This window comes from Pinus tabuliformis, chromosome 9 (assembly GCF_031772625.1).
Source record: "Pinus tabuliformis cultivar Carrire ecotype Pingquan chromosome 9, CPIR1, whole genome shotgun sequence".
NCBI classification, from domain to species: domain Eukaryota; kingdom Viridiplantae; phylum Streptophyta; class Pinopsida; order Pinales; family Pinaceae; genus Pinus; species Pinus tabuliformis.
Genome location: NC_142307.1, coordinates 1,139,297,316 through 1,139,316,964, shown reverse-complemented (window position 1 = coordinate 1,139,316,964; position 19,649 = coordinate 1,139,297,316). Strand labels below are relative to the sequence as shown.

Genomic DNA, 19,649 nt, shown 5'->3' with positions numbered 1-19,649 from the left:
CCATCATCAGGGAAAAAAGAAAGATGAAGAGAAAGATGATAAAAAGAAGAGCCAGAGGGAGGAAATAAATACTCATGAGGGCAGAATAATAGAGGCAAAGCACAGGTCGGCTGGAAATAAATGATGAAAAATAATAATATATTTTAATATTAATAACTATAATATTATAATATTAATATAATATTATAGAATTATGTGTATATATATATATATATATATATATATATATATATATATATAGAGAGAGAGAGAGAGAGAGAGAGAGAGAGAGGCCCTAATATCATATAACTTTGACATAGTTGCTATATATATTAGTTGTGATTGTTTTGAAAGGTTGTAGGCTTATTTTGAGATTATTTTTAAACAAAAACATGATTGAAAGTTTGGTGACAAAAAATGTTACATAATGTTCCTCAAGTAGAGCAAGGATACATGTAGAGATAGGCATCGAGGCTTCTAGTGAAGATGAAAAATGTTATTGCCTTTGTAGAAATTGCAAGAGCTTGAGGCCAAAGAGAATTCTAATAAAATCAGATAAAAGCATTGTAGAGACTATGGACATGTTGAAGGTGGACATGAATATCATCAATATGTAAGCTATTTATTATATGTCCTTTTATTGTATATTTCTTTTGTAAATTTTTATATGTATATTATATTTTAGATTGTATGTTTTTGTATTCTAAATTGTATTATCTTTCTATTGTAAATGTATGTTATAATATTCTTTTAGGAGTTTTAACTATCGTGATGTCGACTACAAATATTATTTGATTATTTTCGCTAGGGTTGATTAAGGGGTTAGGTTGAGTTAGGGATATGGACTTATGGATAAGGGGTTATTAATGTTTAAGGGTTTAGGGGTTAGGGGTTAAGGGATTAGGGGTTAGGAGTTTAAGGTCTTAGGGGAATGGGTTTAAGGTATTAGGGAGTTAATGTATGTTTACAGGGTTAATTTTGACATAAAATATTTAGAGGTTAATCATGGGTTTTTATGAAGCATTATTAATAATTTTTTAAAGTATATTATGAAAAATATGACATTATAATGATGAATGAAAAATAATATTAATATGGTTCTTATTATTTCCGTGACTATATATCTCAAAAATTGTCTCACTCTGACCTACATGTCAAGAAAAGTAACATTTTTCTTAGATTTTTTCAACATATTCTTAAATATATTGATAAATTGCACAAGTATCATCATTGATTTGTTGTCTTTGTTTATTGGTCTCACATAATTAGTTTTCTTTCTCTTTGTCTTCATGTCTTTGTTTTCCTTATATATTATATTTGTAAATTGTTATTATATCGATGTTTCAATCTTTTCTATATATACTAATATTACTTTATTGATTATAATTGTATAGTATCAACCCCCTAGGGTATTGCTTGACGAGGAAGAGGTGCTTGTAGTACAAGTGCATGTTCAAGAACATGGAGTGATTAATATTGTGGATCAAGCTAATGATCCTATGGAAGACAATAATGATGTTGATAACATAGTTGAAGAAGATGGGACAAATAGATTGATCCAGGAGACCTTTAATAATGTTGGAATGGATGATGATGAAAACTAATATGATGACCATGCTTTTAATTTACCTCTACTTGAGATGGAAACTAAACCTCTTTATCAAGGCTCAAAAACGTCTCCTCTCTATTTTATTGTTGTTGGCCAACTTAAAGGTGGTGGATGGTTTGTCAAACACGTGTGAGACAGCTTCTAAGGTATGTAATATATTTTGTGACATTTAGTACTACATGATAAATAAATTATTTTTTTCATTTTTTTTAATGTTAGTATGTTTATCTGCATCATTTCATTAATTTGTAACAGTTGGATACAATATTATGATTAATATTGTTTAATACATTAACCAATACTATTTTTTTATGTTGTAGATTATTAGGTGAAGTTTTGTTACCACTGTCAAATGTTTTACCTCGTACGTGCCAAGAGTTATATGCCATTATGAAATATATTGGAATGGAGTATCAAGTTATTCATGTATTCCCTATTGATGATATTCTCTATTATAAAGAACATGCATTGAAAGAAAAGTTCCCAAAATGGGATGAGAGTAGATATGATACCGATAAAATAACAAAAAAGGTGTCTCGCAAGGTTCTTTGTTATATTCTGATAATTCCATCTCTGCAACAATTTTTCAAGTGAAAAATCATAGAGAAACTTATGGATTACATGCAAGGAATAGAAGTGAAGATGGTGTTCTTCGAATGCTTGTAGACGGATCTTCATTTAGGAATATAAATGAAAAGTGGCCAGAGTTTGAAAGATAATCTCATAATCTTATGCTTTCATTAGCAACTGATGATGTCAATCCATTTGGAGAAGCCAGATCTATATACTTGGTGTGGCCCATTTTTGTTATCAATAATAACATTCCTCCGTGGAAGTTAATAAAGGGGGAGCACAAAATGTTGACAATGATTGTTCCAGGTTTTGATTTGTTTAGAATAATTTTTTTTAGCACAATAACATCTTATTTGTCTTGTTTGTTTCATAATTATGTCCTATATTTTTTAGTTAATTTATTCATATATGTTCAATTATGCCTTATAATTATGTTTTATTAAAAAAATACTTACTCGTATATGTAGTAATTATGTATTGAATGTTCAATCAATTAGATAAGTACCAAGTCAAAGATATGAATGTATATATAGAGCTTCTTATTGGCGAGTTAGTGGAGTTATGGAACGGTGTCTATATGTATGATATCTCTACACCAGTAATTCCCGTTTTCAAAAGTTGAATAAAATTATGGGTTTTTTCCTTTTCGAAAATATCAATTGAGGTGGGACGAGCCGGAAGCGGAGGTAGTGAACGTCATCACCCAGTTGACGGGACTGAATGCTCTTGACCTTATCTTTGTGATAGACAAAGCAACCATGAATTTGGTAGAGAGCATTCTGAGATCGCTAATGATGGATCCAACATTGATGGAAATTGCTAGAGATAAAGACACTTTGGAGGAGTTGGAAGTAGAGACAGTGATCATCGTCACCCAACTAAAGGGATTAAACACCCTCAACATGATCTCTATGGTCGGCAAAGTAGCTCACAATGCATATATCCATAAAAGAAAGTATAATAAGTTTTCCCAATGGCTGAATTTGGTAGAGAGCATTGTGATACCTCTAATGATGGATCCAACGTTGATGGAAATTGTTGGAGCCAAATACACTTTGGAGGAGCTGGAAGGTGCATTGAGAAGGGCATGCGTTCTTGTTGAGAGTCGCAAGGATAGAAGTTTTCTATATTTTCTTCTGATGGGATGTATTTTTGAGAAGTAATTGAAGTAATTCTAAGCAGAAATTGTGAAAATGTTCTCTTTGATTTAGATCACTACCATCTCAAAATCGAATGTGATCACTTGCACAACTAAGGGCCTTCATTAGGGAATTTTGAGGTCTAAAATGGGCCTCCTAAGAAAAATGTACAACCAAAATAAACTTTATAAGAGAAATAGGATTCAAGGTGATAATGTTAACCATGGGGGATGATTCACCATTTTTAGAGTAAAAAAATAAAATGATTAAAAAATAATAAAATAATAAAACTACTTTTTCAACTCTTATTTTCAACTTATATCCCTAAGGTTTTACTCAAATTTTGAGTGGGATTACTCGTTGGATGAAAAATTTAATTCCTCATCCAAGGAGTCCCCATGTTGCATACTGTCGATGGACCATGCTACACGAAAAATGAGAGATACATGAAACAATCACATTTTTTCATGTATCTCTCATTTTTCGTGTAGCATGGTCCATCGAAAGTATGCAACATGGGTATTCATTGGATGAGGAATCAAATTATGCATCCAACGAGTGGTTCCACTCAAAATTTAAGTAAACCCACAGGGAGATAAGTTGAAAATATGAGTTGAAAAAATAGTTTTTTCTTTTTCTCCCTCTAAAATTTGATGATGTAATCTAATCTTATTTTATTATTTCCACTATTATTTTATAATTTCCTTAGGAGGCCTATTTTAGACCTCAAAACTCCCCTAATTTTTTTTCCATGCAGGACATATGACCTTCGTTGCAAATATCTGGTCGATCACATCTCCTAAACTGCCAAACATGTTTTTTTAACCAATGTTTAAAAGTGATTTAGATCTGGTCAGCGTTGGTCCATTTCTTCAATCTTTTTGGGTTGTACGGCCTAATCTAGTTTTACACAACCTGCACAACTATATAAATGACATATACCTATAGGAAAAAATCATTTGTTCTAACTTATTTGGGTTGGGAGGAGGGTCTTAAGAAATAAAACAGGGGGAGGACTTTCAAACTTTTATTAAAACCCTTAATGAAGTCCTCCCTTTTTTGGGTTTTGGGTTTGGATTATGTGGAGAATCTCAAACAACAAATAGAGAATCAGTTGGGATATCATGTATAAATACAATGTCTCCTTCGTGAAGGAAAGTAACTGCAGGATCATTTTCAGCTACAAGATTACAACATCTTAAGAAATTTCACCATTGGTTTGAATTTAAGGTTGTGAGTGGGTGCTTTGGGATTTAGGAACCTAGTAGGCTTTACTTCCTACAGTGCAAGGCAAAGGCTCTAATCAATCAAATCTACCACAATACAATCATGGACCTTACATTGTTCAACAACAAAAACAAGCACCTACCATGGAGGTAAATCTAACATAAGTAAATCAGTGTTTTTCTATTCTTCAATCCAACGCAGTGATTCGCAGATTCAACAGTTTTTGGCCCAAATCTTATGCTTTGTATCAATTGGTTTTGACAACCTGGACCAAAAAAAGCAACATATACCTTTGCTCAAAAGGTTACTTCATTTTTCAGTTCGATACACACGAAGATGTGGAGAGAGCATTGAAAGAAATGCCTTGGTTTTGGGGAAATGCAAGGTTCTTCATTACCCCTTGGTTCCCATATTTCGATGCCACAACAATGGTGCTCTCAGCAATGCTAGTATGGGTGAGGCTAACATATCTTCCCCTTCTTGGCATCACAAGTTTCTTGAGGAAGGCTTATTTACTGTCACCAAAATCTGTGTATAAATAGACCTCAGTAAAGGTCTATCTGACCACATTTAGTTGAAACATAAAAGCTTTCAATGGACCTGACTTCTGGATTATGAAAATATGACTTGGTATGTCAATCATATTACCAAACAGGACATTTGCAAATCACATGGCCTCAAGAAAAATAGAACCCAAAAATAAAAAGGGGCAGGACTGCAAAACAAAAGAATAGCAATCATCTGATCACGGAGGAAGAAGAAGAAATCACGAAGAACATTCTAAACTAAGAAAAAGGGGGTGCTCCAATCCATATTGGCAATGCAAACCACAAGAAAAATTGTGTGGAATGAGAAGCGATCCATGAACCAGAATAGAAGAAAATGGTAGCACACAAAGATGATGAGACGATGAGCACAAAGAAAGTTCATGTTTCAGAAAGTTCTGAATCAGACGAAGAACTCCCACCAAAGATAACTGTGAGTGACTTGGCAGTGGTTCCAATTGACCCCAACTCAGGGAGGACGACAAAAGCTCTAGAAAAATAAACTCCCACCAAAGATAACTGTGAGTGACTTGGCAGTGGTTCCAGTTGACCCTAACTCAGGGAGGACAACAAAAGCTCTAGAAAAATAAAGGCAAAAAAATGAAGTTAAGCAATAATTATCACACTAAACTTGCAAGTTTTTGTTTCCTTTTTAGTTTTTTCTTTTGCACATAAACCAAGAGGCTACATCAGGAAAATGTAATTTTGTTCTTGTTTTTCAAAACTTGAATAGAATTACAAGTTATGTTCCTTTGGAAAGAAATTTTATCTATTTGTTATTCTATTTTCAATTTGATGATTGGATCCACTTCAAAGAAAAATGCAAGGATGTAAATTGACCTTAAATGTTTAGAAACCTTGGATGAAATATGTCTAATGATTCCATACTCTATAAATTTTGGTAATTTTCAAAGTAAAATAGTTTAATAGTATAAAATTTGAAGGAAACCATCTTTAAAGAAAAAGAAAATTTGCACTTTCACTAATTTCAAAATTTTGACACTAATATTTACGCATTGTAAATAATTAATATATTCTTTTAATTGGTAAACCACAAATTTCATTTTTAAACTTGTAGTGGAGCCTCTTTCAAATGCCCTTGTTGCTGCAAAGATGAAAGAAAAGAAAGGTGAGTTCAAAACTAAAACAATTATCATTGATTCCATTCAAAGCATTTGGGTGTCTATATTTCTGATTTGGAAACATCTAAGGAGATGTATGATAAGCTGGTTGGGATGTTCAAAGTAAACAATGCAAATCAAATTATCATTCTCAAAAACATGTTGAAGGACATCAAGTTGGATAGAGAAGAGTCTATCCAATCCTACTTCATGAGGATTACCAAAATCAAGAATCATCTTCTATCAATTGGAGAAGTTGTTGTTGGCAGGGAGCTCACTCTCATTTCTCTTGGAGGTCTCACAAGAGCATTGGATGTGTTTAACACCACTATTCTTAACAATGACATGATTCCTAGTTTCGATGAATTATTGGCTAGATGCACACAAAAAGAAGTGAGGATAATGGAGAGAGACAAGTCTTCAAATGGAAATGAACCTACTACTTTCTTCGCTCATGCAAAGAGAAAGAACAATGTTAGTCCAAAGAAACAAGGTCAGGTATTCAAGCAGGGATTCAAAGAAGGAAGAAAAGGAAGGTGCTACAATCACAGTGGGTTTGGCCACTGTGCTAGAGAGTGTCCTCACAAGAAATATACTCCACAGAAAGACAACAATAACCACAATCGCAATAATTTCAAAGGCAATGGAAATCAAAGGAACAAGTTCAATAACAAAGGAAAGAGGAATGCTTCCACTGCTCAATATGGTAATGGTCGACCTCCCAAAAGGATGAGAAATTCCAGGTATGAAGAAACTAATGTAGAAAAACAAAAAGAATTTTATCTTATTTCCACCCTCACTACTGCCTCTCCTCTAGACACTTTGGATCATTGGTTGATTGATAGTGGTGCCTCAAGGCACTTCATTGGGTACAAGGAGGCCCTCTAAAATTTTATTGAAAAGAAGACTAATTTGGAGATCATACTTGGAGACAATTCCACCTACCCCATGAAAGGGATAGGCACTGTCACTCTTCACTTAAATGAAGGCCAAACCCTTCATCTACAAGAAGTATTGTATATACACAATTTGAAGAAGAACATGGTGTTTATTTCTGTGATGGAAGATAAAGGCTTCAAGATAACATCTATTGATGGAAAGGTATGTACTTGGCAAAGAAACCCTAAAGATGCATTTACAGTTGGATTTAGGGTTAAAGGTCTCTATCAAGTTGGAGGAAGTTCGAATTATGGAACATAAGATTTGCTCACCTTCATTACAAAGTCTCACAGGTATGCACTAATTCAACATAGATCGTCAAGGTGTTTGTTAGGGTTGTGCAGCTGGAAAACATACAAGGGGACCATTCCCTTCAAGTGAAAGTCAAATTACCAACATTCTTCAATCAGTCCATTATGATATATCCGGTATGTTGCCCGTAACATCACTGGGAGAATATGTATACTATTCAATTTTTGTGGATGACTTCTCTTACAAAACGTGGATCCATTTCTTGAAGAAGAAGGACAAAGTGTTCAAATGGTTTCATTCTTTCAAAGCCTTGGTTGAAAATAAAACAGTCAAGAAGATCAAAATATTGAGGACCAATAATACAACTAAATATGAATCAAACAAATTCAATGGCTCTTGCAAAGAGACGAGCATTAAGAGGGAGACAATTGTTGTATACACTCCTGAGAAAAACGGTGTCGCTAAAAGGAAGAATCAAACAATCATAAAAGCTACTCATGCCATGCTCCATGACGAAGGCCTATCGAATTTCTTATGGGGAGAATCTTCGCACACTACCGTATATGTTCAAAATAGAAGCTTGCATCAAGCATTGGATTTGAAGACACCCGAAGAAGTTTTCACTAAGAAGCCTGATGTTTCTCATCTTAGAATATTTGGATGTCTCGTATATTTTCATGTTCCTAAAGAGAAAAGAAACAAATTAGAAGCATCTGGGAAGAAAGGAAATTCAAAGGCATATAGAATCTATGTGCATGGTCAAAGAGAAGTGGAAATAAGCCATGATGTCACTTTCAATGAAAATTTTGCCCATAGAAAAGCCATAGATCTCCCTATTCCAAGGAAGGACAATGATGATGTTGCAGGGAAACAAGATGAATCTCCAACAGATGGACCAATGGCCGATATAGAAAGACTAATGGATCTCATTGATTCACCTCCTGGTGATTCCTTTACCTCAAGGAAAAGACCTTTGTGGCTCATAGACACTCTCAAAAATGTTGAAAGACATATTGCTCCAAGGGGAACATTTTGTGAAAGTAAGAAACCAAATAGATACTAAGAGTACTTAGCTGCTATGAGTACCATTGTTCAATTTGAGCCATGTACGTTCAAAGAGGCCGTGAACACCAAATATGGAAGGATGCGATGGATGAGGAGTACGAATCAAAATGATGTCTAGGATGTGATTCCTAGACCCCAAGGACAAGTTTGTGGTCACCTCAAAATGGCTTTACAAAATCAAACATGGAGCTTATGGGAATGCTGAAAAATACAAGGCCAAGTTCGTTGCTCAAGGCTTATCTCAAAAGGAAGGAGTGGACTATGACGAGATATTTGCATCGATTGCCCAATACACCACTATCTGACCTATTATGTCTCTCGCTACCTCTCAAGGATGAAGCCTACACAAAATGGATGTTAAAAATTATTTCTTGCATGGGTCACTTAAGGAGGAAGGCTATGTAGAACAACCTAAGGGGTTTGAAGTACAAGATCAAAGGACACACATGGGCATGTTGAAGAAAGCCCTCTATGGGTTGAAGCAAGCCCCTAGGGCTTGGTATGAGAGGATTGATAGCTATCTTATGAAGTTGGGTTTACAAGGAGCGAAGATGACCCTAACCTATATTTCAAGGTTGAAAAGGGCATATGCCCCTCATTTTGGTCTTTTATGTGGATGATCTCTTTCTGACATGTGTAGACCCTCTCATTTATCAATGCAAGAGGGAGTTGGCTTCCGAGTTCGCAATAAAAAACTTAGGTTTGATGCATTACTCCCTAGGCTTGGGGATTTGGAAAAAGGCATGTGAGATTTTCTTTTCTCAAGGAAAATATTGTAAAGCTACTCGGGAGATGTGGAATGATGGATTGCAAATCTGTGTCTACTCTGATGGAACTCAACTTCAAGAAGCTATGTGGAAGTGTTGTTGGGCCTAAATTGACAAATCCTTCCAAATATAAATAACTTGTGGGGGCCTTGATGTTCTTGGTAAACTCCCATCTGGACATTGCTCTTTTGTGAATACGTTGAGTCAATTTATGGTCGAGCCTCATCACATACACTGGATTGCTACTAAGAATTTCCTGAGATATCTCTGAGGCACAATCAACTCTGGACTGAGATACACTACCATGAATTTGAGGCTACATGGATATATTAATGTTGACTAGGCCAGAAGTGTGGTGGATGTAGCTTCTCATTGGGATATGCTTCAATTTCTTGGATGAGAAGGAAAAAAAAATTGGTTGCTCTAAGCATCGTCGAGGCTGAATACATTGCAGCTAGTATGGCCTGTTTTGAAGTTGTTTGGTTGAGGGAGCTCTTTAGTGAGCTATTTGAGCACGTGCTGGATACCATTGTGATCTGCAACAACCAGAGTGGGATTCGCCTTTCAGAGAATCCCATGTTTCACGACCACTCCAAGTACATTGATATCAGGTACCACTTTATCTACGATATGGTACAACGGGGAGCAATAAGATTCCAACACACCAAAATTGATGAACAAGTTGCAGAGATCCTCATGAAGCCTTTGGGGAAGGTCAAATTCTTTAACTTTCGAGAGAGACTTAGAGTTGTGGAAAGACCCTCCCATGAGGGCCCCACTTGAGTTGGACATTGAGCTCTGGGAGCTCCTGGGGGCTTGGGGTACTTCTTGAAGCTATGAGCAATCTTAGGGTGAGTGGTTCACCTTCCCCTGTGATGCCCCGTGATGGTAGACATGTATGTATGGTGAGTGGTTCACCTTCCCCTACAATTGCAGGCGCGTGCATGTAGGGTGACTGGTTCACCTTCCCCTAGGATTACAGACACATGCGTGTAGGGTGAGTGGTTCAGCTTCCCCTATGATTGACATATGTATAAGATGAGTGGTTCACCTTCTCATATGGCATATGAGCAAGATGAGTGGTTCACCTTCTCCTAATGATACCCCAGCGTACATCCTAACCATGTAGTTCGTGACTCATGGGAAGTACCTCTCATCTGGCTAATGAGTCGAGAAAAGTAGATAGACACCATGGCACTAGCGATAGATGGCTTGTGTACTCTCATACTCCCTATGTCTAGGATGCATGGTGTTCAACAACTTGATATGGGATCAATTGAGGTTCTACCTCTCGACTGACTTTTGTCAATGGAGAATGGTAAGATCTCGTGACTCACTCTCGATCTATTCTTCTTCATTATTACATCATGGTTCAGCAACGCAGAGATGAGATGACAAAGATGGTTCATTACGACATGATGGCATGATGATCAATGAGGGAGTGTTAAAATTGGCAACTAGGGCCAAATTCCACCTTGGGACAACCCATTTGATGGAAATGATGATTGCATTAAATTCCTCTTTTCGAGAGGACCAAAATTGATATAAAGATTATCTCATTTGGACAAGTGGAAGTGTGATTTTGAATCTATGCCCACACATGTCCAAATTGTTCAAGTCGGCCACATCAACATGTAGGCTCAAGAAGCTCAATAGACGTGTCTCTTCACCCACAACGAATTGTATAAATACAAGTGAACTCACACCTCATTTGACATCATCATCACTCACGCATTCTTCTCTCCTTCTCTCATTGGTTCGTACAACTATTGGGCAACTTCTCTCTCTCACACGTGTGGCAAGAGGGACAAGTTTTTTGGGTTGAATTGCAAGACTGAAATTTTAGGCAATAGACCAAGTTTGACTAGCATTGACCATGGGGTTGTTGACCAGCGTTGACTACAGTTTTTGGAGGATCTTTTCTGTGTCTTTAGGCCGCATTTATGGGCACATAAATCAAGGGAATCTGGGCAGTTTGTCCAACACTCACTTCAACATTGACTATAGTTTGAGCATTGAAAATTATAGCAAGTTTTATCTCCTTTGACCAAGTTATTTTAGGTTGATTTTGACCCCCTGGTCAAGCCGAGTTTCACTTGGCAAGATAGAGTTGTTTTGAGGATGATTTATTGTTGATTTAACCAACATTGATTTTCTGGTTAGCGTTGAAGTTTGACCACAGTTGACTACAGAAATTGACATGATTGTTTTAACTTTGAATTAGGCAAGTCAATTTGATTTTTGTACTCTCTTTGTTGAACTTTTGATATAATAATAAGAAGAATTGATCAAAAAGTTTTCCCCAAATTATGGTTTTTTGTGAGAATCTACCAAATCTGGTGTCCGCTTATCTTCGTTTATCTTGGCTTGTCTTCTACATATTGTTTTATGTTCTATCCACTTTTACTGTAAATGTGATTAATGGTTAATGTGATTGCTACTAGAAATCTAAATTGAAGTTGCTATTGGGTTGCTTAAGGAACATTGAAGTAATTGTTCTAAGCATAGAACATACCATTGTTAACTAAAATTAACACCATGGTTAAGAATTTGTCATGTTGTTATAAAATATTTTGATTGTGAAACAAGTTATGTTTTTGGGGCATGTGTTATTGATAAGCCATGGTATTGTAACAAAATCTATTTACAAGTTAATAATATCCACAGTAGAGTGGAAGTGAAAATCCATGGTTAAGAATCCTGTCATATTGGTTGTGAAATAAGTTAATAGTTTTTGAGTATGATTATTGTAACAAAGTCTATACATAAACTAATAACAAAATCAAAATATAATAAATTGAATTTTGTTATTTTTATTACTTTAATTTTTTATTATTAATAACTTCTATTTAAATGTTTATTGGGTTTATTATTTTTAAACGCCTTTATTATTATTTTTAACTTTTTATTATTAAGTAGCCAATCTTTAAATGTTTAATAAGATTTATGTTGGTTTTTACTTTAACTTTTTATTATTAATGTAGCCAATATTTTATCTCCATATTATTTAATATTTTATTATTTTTTAATTAAACCCATATTTAAAATTATTTATATACTTATATTACACCTACCAATATACTCTATACCAAACTATGAAACCCTTCTAGACTTAATAAAAATAAAATAAAATCGTTTTAAAAATTGATTAAATAAAAATGAAAATGAAAATATTTTTAAAGATTGATTCAGACTCTTTCATTATAACATTCTCTGCATTTGAGAACTTAAAAGTTTTCTTATCTCAATTAGTAAAATATGCACATGATTTTGAGATATAATGAAGACAGACAAATTTTTAAATACTCAAATCAGGGGTAATCGTTAATGAAACTAATCTATATATTTAGATTAGTTGGATTCAACTCAACAATGATGTGGGTCCGCCAAAAGAAGTTGTGAGATTGTCAAGAATAACTATCAACATTTGCTTATTATTTTTGAATTTTTTTTAAAGTGGATTTTGTACCAGATGTAGATAATCTATTTGATTTGTCAGTACCACTACCCCCACTGGGATAGTGCTTCGTTGAAAAAGTAAGGCTCTCACCTACTATTCAACTGGGAAAATGGGTGCCAGCTAGAAATGGCACAGCCGACAGTTGCACATTTTCAATACAAGACGCGGAGCCTTAGCTGTCATGAAATCAAATTTTATAATCTAAAATATCTTGGGGCCACAACCGCTCATGTGAGGCGTGACTGTCATTTTCGAGAAGCAACAAAAAATCTTACACTTATTAAAAAATCAATGAATCGCATTATTTCATTTTATCGAAAACGACACCCTCCGTCCAAATTTATTTGTGAGGAGGAAATGGTTGTGAGCAACATTTTCAACAATTTGCATTCATTTCGTTTTATTATCAACCACACCACACCATCCATTCATTAGGTTTTGAATTTTAGTTATAATGAGAAAATGCTGTCACTTCGTCGGTGACTGTCTGGTACCATAAAGTAACAACAGAGAATGCATTCCACGTGGACATCGAACAAAATGGGGACTATTCATAGATTGATTAATGAAGTGATGAGTACCTAGAACTCATTGATTTAGCCAAATCAAACCAAGGACAAAAAGAACCAAGCTATCATAAGAATATACACACAGCAGCAAAAAGCAAGGACACCAGCAGCCCCACTGCCCAACATGATTATATCTCTATCATCCAAACGCTACAAACAACTCTAAGGCAGCGCGGGCAGCAAATTATGTTTACAATTATTTCAAAATATAAATGAAATAATAATCAGTAACCATAACCAACCTGAGAACAGTAACAGCAGGAGCAATAGCTACTCTAATCAATAAGCAAGCCAGGTGGCGCAGTTCTCTTATTCGTCTCTCTCCAGGATCGACTCCCCGTAGCGCCGCTACGTTGCCTATAGCATGAAAACTAAAACCCCTACGCACGCAACCGAGAAGGCTAAAAATCCACGGCAGACACCGGCAGAGGCAGGGGCGAACGACGTGCTGGAATCGGAGGCAGAGGGACCCTTAGCAAGAAGAGGGCTTTCGCTAGGTCCAGCTGGAGCCGGAGGCGACGAGACGGGCTTGGACTTAGGTGACTCGACCTCGGGGGCGGGTGCCTCCACGGGTGCGGGTGTCGGAGCGGGGGTCGGAGCCGCGGCGAAGAGCTCTTTGGGCTCGAGCAACTTGTTCACCGTAAAGATCGCAAGGGGCTGGTCGTCGAGCAGAGTGCCGCTGATCGTGGCCTTACTGACACCGGTGTTTAGGATCACCGTATCGCCGGAGGAAGACACCGTAAGTACATACTTGCGGGGGGAGGGGCTCGCTATCGTGCTGATGGGGCCATTCGTGGTCTTAAGGGTGCCAAGTGGACTGTAGATGGGCAGCGCGTGGAACTCCAACACGGAGACCTGGTCATCACTGGGCAGCTTCTTCAGCAGCTTGTTTGTGGCACCAGTAAAAGCAGGGTCAGTCGGGCAGAACACAGTCAGCCCGCCCTGGACGGCGTCCTCGAAGGTCTTGGCGACGCCAGTGGTGGAGATCATGGTGGCGAAGATCTTGCACCCGCCCTTGATCATAACGGCAGTGATGTTCACATCGGTGGGCGCAGGGGCTGGCGCCTCCGCCACGTTGGTCGTGATCGGCTTACTCACCTCGATGACCGACAGGTTGTAGCCCTCCTGCTTCACCGATTTGACGTACGTGGCATCCAGCTTGGCGCCGTGTGCCGCGAGGCCAAACCCCACCTTTCCAGCCTTCAGATCTGTAATGTTGATGAAGCCACTGTTGCCTGGGGCCATTCCCGTGGTCTGCAAGAGCGTGGTGCTGAGCGTTGTCCCGTTAGTGATCTCGTGGAGCTTCTTGGGGTCGAAGAAGTCAAGCACCACATGGAGGCTGAGCACACGCTTGAGGGAGGCCAGATCCAGGCCACTGAGCGCGTCCATGTTACTGTTACTCAACGCCAGAACTGTAATCGTCTGCCGGCTGTTGATCTCGTCCGCCAGCTTCGTCCGCGAGAGATCATGATTGAACTTGCTGTATTCTGGAAATTTGGCCAAGATCTTCGTGATATTGAACGCAGTTGCAGAGCACTGTAAGCTCAGCAGGACAAGAAACGCAAATCCAAGCCCCAAAATCTTCATTATGACGGAAAAATGACCCCAAACCACTAAAAATGATACTCGGGTGCTCCGGAAGCCCAACAAACCCCTGGAGAGCACAATGTGGAATGTCCTGAACACACTTCCCCTCAGCCGAGCTACCACCAAGAACCAGAGAAAACAGAAAAGAAATGTGTACCCAAAGCTGCTCAGTAGGCGGAATAACAATCATTCACTTCTGATATATAACGTTAACATCAACGTTCAGAAAACGAGTCCCGGAAAGTTCTCGATATTGCCGTTGTCTAACTTGTCCCGTCCACCGCGGCATGGCACCGGGAATGTGGACCCCACGCCAGCCTGTTTGCCGTTGTTAAAGTTAACCACGGTCTGGCTCATATGCCAAGGTTGCCGAAAGGGAGAGGATTAAGGGTTGTGGAGATGCCGCATTGCCGGTTAACCAGCGTTAAGCCTTTAGAAATAGTTCCCGTGTTCCGAGAGTTGAAAGATGGTGGTGTTGCGTGAGGGACCCTTCCTTAAAGGCAGTAAGTTAATGTGAAAGCATCTTGCTTTATACCTAGGTAAAGCATATATATATCTCTACTTTATCTTCTTATTGGGCTCCTTCATTTTCAAACTTTGCTCGTACACATGGAAATGTTGTGTATGCCAAATTGTATAATGCCATCTTTTCAAACAGCCTTTGTGTACATCTTATTATGGGTGTATAAGATTTTTAATTGGAATTTTGTGGCATCTGATTAGTGTCAGATTTTTTTTTTTTAATAAATTTAATATTTTGGAAAAAATTTAAAGTAAAATTGAGAAAAAATTTAGATGACGTAAACCAATGTTATTAGATAATTATAAAATTGTTTAAATATATTGAAATATTGTATATAAGACATTTAATTTATTTATTTTTTTGGTTTTTTTAACCGGTTAAATTTTATTTTTTTATATAATTTTTTCGAGAAAATTTAAAAATTCAAAATATCTACCAAAAATTTTAATAATATCTGGATACATAAATTATACTTTCATTTACAACCCAATTCCTATTAAATTTGTATCTAAATGTTAACCAAATACATACTGTAAATGGTCATTTTCCCATATTATATTTTTTATTTATATTATTTATTGTTATACTTGAGGGAATGATATAATCTATTTAGTTTTGTCTTTCACTGATTATTAGTTTGTCTTCGATCAAAAATTTATGATGTTTATCCATAGTTTTACATTAGGAATTAAATTTTTATTATTATTTAAATTTATTTATTTGTAAAGTGATTGGTTGAGGTTTTTTTATGGGTTGTGTAGTAACTTCTTACTAATTTTTTTGTTTTTATTTTTATTTATTTTTTATTTTTCTATTATTTCTATTTTTCACAATATTTTCAATTTAAGGTTACATAATAATAACACAATTTAATCAATTTAGTTATAAACAATTATATATATATATATATATATATATATATATATATATAGATATATATATAAAATAAAAAACACATATATGTGTGTGTTAGTGATGGCATCCAATAATACAATATTTTATTAGTTGTTTTATGTTTGTGTTGAAATTTTTGTCTTTGTTATTTTTTTGTTTAATTAAGTTATATTTAAGCTAAGGGGTAAGTACTAGCTACTATGTAGCTCTTGTTTATATGGTGGCCATGTTTTTAGTTTTCTAAATAATTTCTATTACATTTCTTTTTTAATCTAATTTTAAAATTATGATAAGTTATAAAATTGAAATTGGGTGGATGAAGAATTACTAAAATAGTAATTTGTAATGTTTAAATTGTAAATTTGAATATTTAAATAAAAGCATGATCTCCAAATTAATTTTAGAGATGAAATTTATAATTATTGATTGTACATTTACATTTAATTGAAATTCTAACCATATTTTTTATTGGATTAAAAAAAAAATGTTATCAAAAAATTTAAATAACTATGTGTTGTTTATTTCATACTATGATGAAATTAATAATTATTGATTATAAATTTACATTTAATTGAAATTCTAGCCATATTTTTTATTGGATTAAAAAAAATATTATCAAAAATTTAAAATAATTGTGTGTTATTTATTTCATACTCTTTCTAACATATTATTAGCCTTTACCTCACTAGGGATTATAGCACTCACCTCCGGTCAAAGTTTGTTCACCCTCGAATATTTTGTTGTGTTTTTTCAATTTTAACTAAAGTTTTGCAAAAATGCTTAATATTTATATTTTCTAGTAAATTTAAAATTAAATTTTTTATTTTGGAAATATTATTTCTAATTTTCGATTAGCTGCTGATGGGACATAATTCCCCTAGTGGAGGGTGATTTATTTTCGATATTTGTTAGTGCCTAACAATTCATTTAAAAAAAAAACTAATTTTATGAGTGGTCAATATGTTAGTGAGTGCTCTAACATTGACATTTACACAGTGCTCTGAGCATGTCCTTTAAGTAAGGGGGCGGTGTTTCATCGATGAGTGATTTGACACTAAAATTGACATTGACACTATCACAGGTACTATTAGGGAATTTTCCTCTTATTTTATTTTAAACTTTTTTTCATCTTAAACTTTTAGAGATTTAGTTGTGCAGGAGAACGGGCGCACGGAGCCATGAACCTATGCAGAATGAAGGATGTGAGAGAGAGTGGGTATGTGTGGAGGTAAGGAAGGGCAGCAAAGCACCTCCGCACTTGCACGTGAATTATACAAGAATATGTGAGAACATGCAATTTCTTAAATTTAATCACTTCCCTATTTTGTTTGATATGTGCATAGCAACTAGATATTGTAGGTTCGAAGGAGACAGGGGAAGCTCTAGAGTGGAAAGGCTTTCAAAGGATGAAGTACTCATGGAGAAATGGGAGATGTTGAAACTACAACCTATTTCTGAACAAGAGTTTCGCAAGGCTATCGAAGACTTTACATACAATGGACGTGCATAATCCCTAAAGTATGGAAGTTAAGCCCCTTCATGAACATGAAATCAGTGTTTGGCAAGAGAGGAATGATGGAGCTTTCATTTGTAATTTTCTACATCTTCACATACATTTGTGTATTAAATGCAAAGTATGCAATATTCAATGAAGTGTCTTTTTTGTGTAGAAAAATGGTTGTGTGGAGCAGGGAGCAGAAATAGTGTTTTGCAATGTTTGGTATCTCTACATACATTTGCACATACCTCCCTTTATACAACACTACATATTAATCAATTAATAATTAGCGTTTTTGCCTTATTAAAGATTGGGACATGAAAATTTGAAAGGTGGTAGATTAAATGTATATTGAGTGTGATTTCACATTTGTGATTAAGTTTGTACTCTAAAATAAGGGTGGATGATCAAACATGTGCACTACTATATTAAAGTGGGCAAATTTTATTTGATATCAGGATGCAAATGAGCTTCAATGAATTTTTTTTGTGGGTGGTTGTGAGTGTGGAGGCACAATGAAAGCTTATTCCACACCTCTGTACTTGCATGACTTTAAACAATTAAAACATATAACATGTTTCAAACTTTATAGAAAAAAAGAACTACACAAGTTTGGGTTAAATAGATATCTTTAGTTTTTGTTGGGGATTTGGTGATGCTAATTCCTTTGATCGGTGCTGATGGGTAATTTGTTTCCTCCTGATTTTGTTTCCATGTCAGAAAATTGTTATGTTGGCCTCCCATCTATTGCTAGATTTTCAAAATTGCAACATTGGTCGCCCATCTATTGCTATGGTGTCTAAGTGTCTCAACAATCTTCCCACTTGGTCAAATGGCTAGAATCGCATGAATGCCAAAAGATAGACTCATGTTTTTTGAACTTCACATATTAATTATTTTCAAAACTTTAATTTCGAGTTCTAAAGTCATCAATGTTACATGCACATAAATCTTAATAGGAAAATGAACATAATTTGGGGATACACATTCATTTACCATTTACTTTCGACAATCTTCACCCTGCATCCACCATAGATCAGAGGGTTTCATGCCGTAAAAGACGGGGATGACATTGGGAAGTCTTAATTGCAAACTTTATGCATTTGCATTCAAACAGTCGGGCATATCTAATTGTCATTTATGAATGATTATCATCAGCTTCATTTTGAGTTCATGATCAAATATTGACTAAAAATAATTATCATTACCAATAGGAAATGTTGATATATTTTATAGAGTGCGAACGTGTAGAGAAATATTTGTTCATCCCTTGCCACTCCCTCATTTCTTCGTTCCCACTTCCGGACTCTGTAGAATGTATCAACTTTATGGTGATTTGATCAGTGTCTTTCCTCCCCTCCTCCCCCCCTCACCTACACTAGGGGCCTATAACCATGTCAATTATGGCATCATTGGGTAGAGTAGTAGAATAATAGTCTCAATGTGAGTGTCATAGCACTCACCAATGAAATGGATACTAGTAAAAAGAATTGTAGCTTCGATAATGAAAATAATAAAAGTTGGCTCTGCTCTCATTTCCCTTCACTCAAAGGTTCTAGGGCTTATTGAAGTTTGGTGCATGTAATTTTTGGTTTGGTCTGATGTCTAGTTCTCAAAACTATGTTTGATGGCTTTGAGTGTGGATGTGCGAAACAAGCACAGTGAAATATTTTTTTGCATCTTTGTACATTGCATAACTTTAAACGATTGAAACATGGAACATATTTTGAACTTTATAGTTAAAAGAACTACAAAAGTTTGAGACATGAAAATTTTGGGTCACATATATATACGGTGTGAAATAAGGGTGGATGAATGTGTGTGAGTAAAAAATAAATGACAAAAGCTTTTATCCGCAATGTTCGTAGCTTTTCATAACACCAATCCCCCCCCACATAGTTT

The 19,649-nt window shown here is 35.7% G+C and overlaps 1 pseudogene; it reads right to left on the bottom strand.

The window, feature by feature from the left end:
- Positions 1-13,207: 13,207 nt before the first annotated feature.
- LOC149152644 (fasciclin-like arabinogalactan protein 8 pseudogene) lies at positions 13,208-15,018 on the bottom strand (annotated as a pseudogene).
- Positions 15,019-19,649: the final 4,631 nt, after the last annotated feature.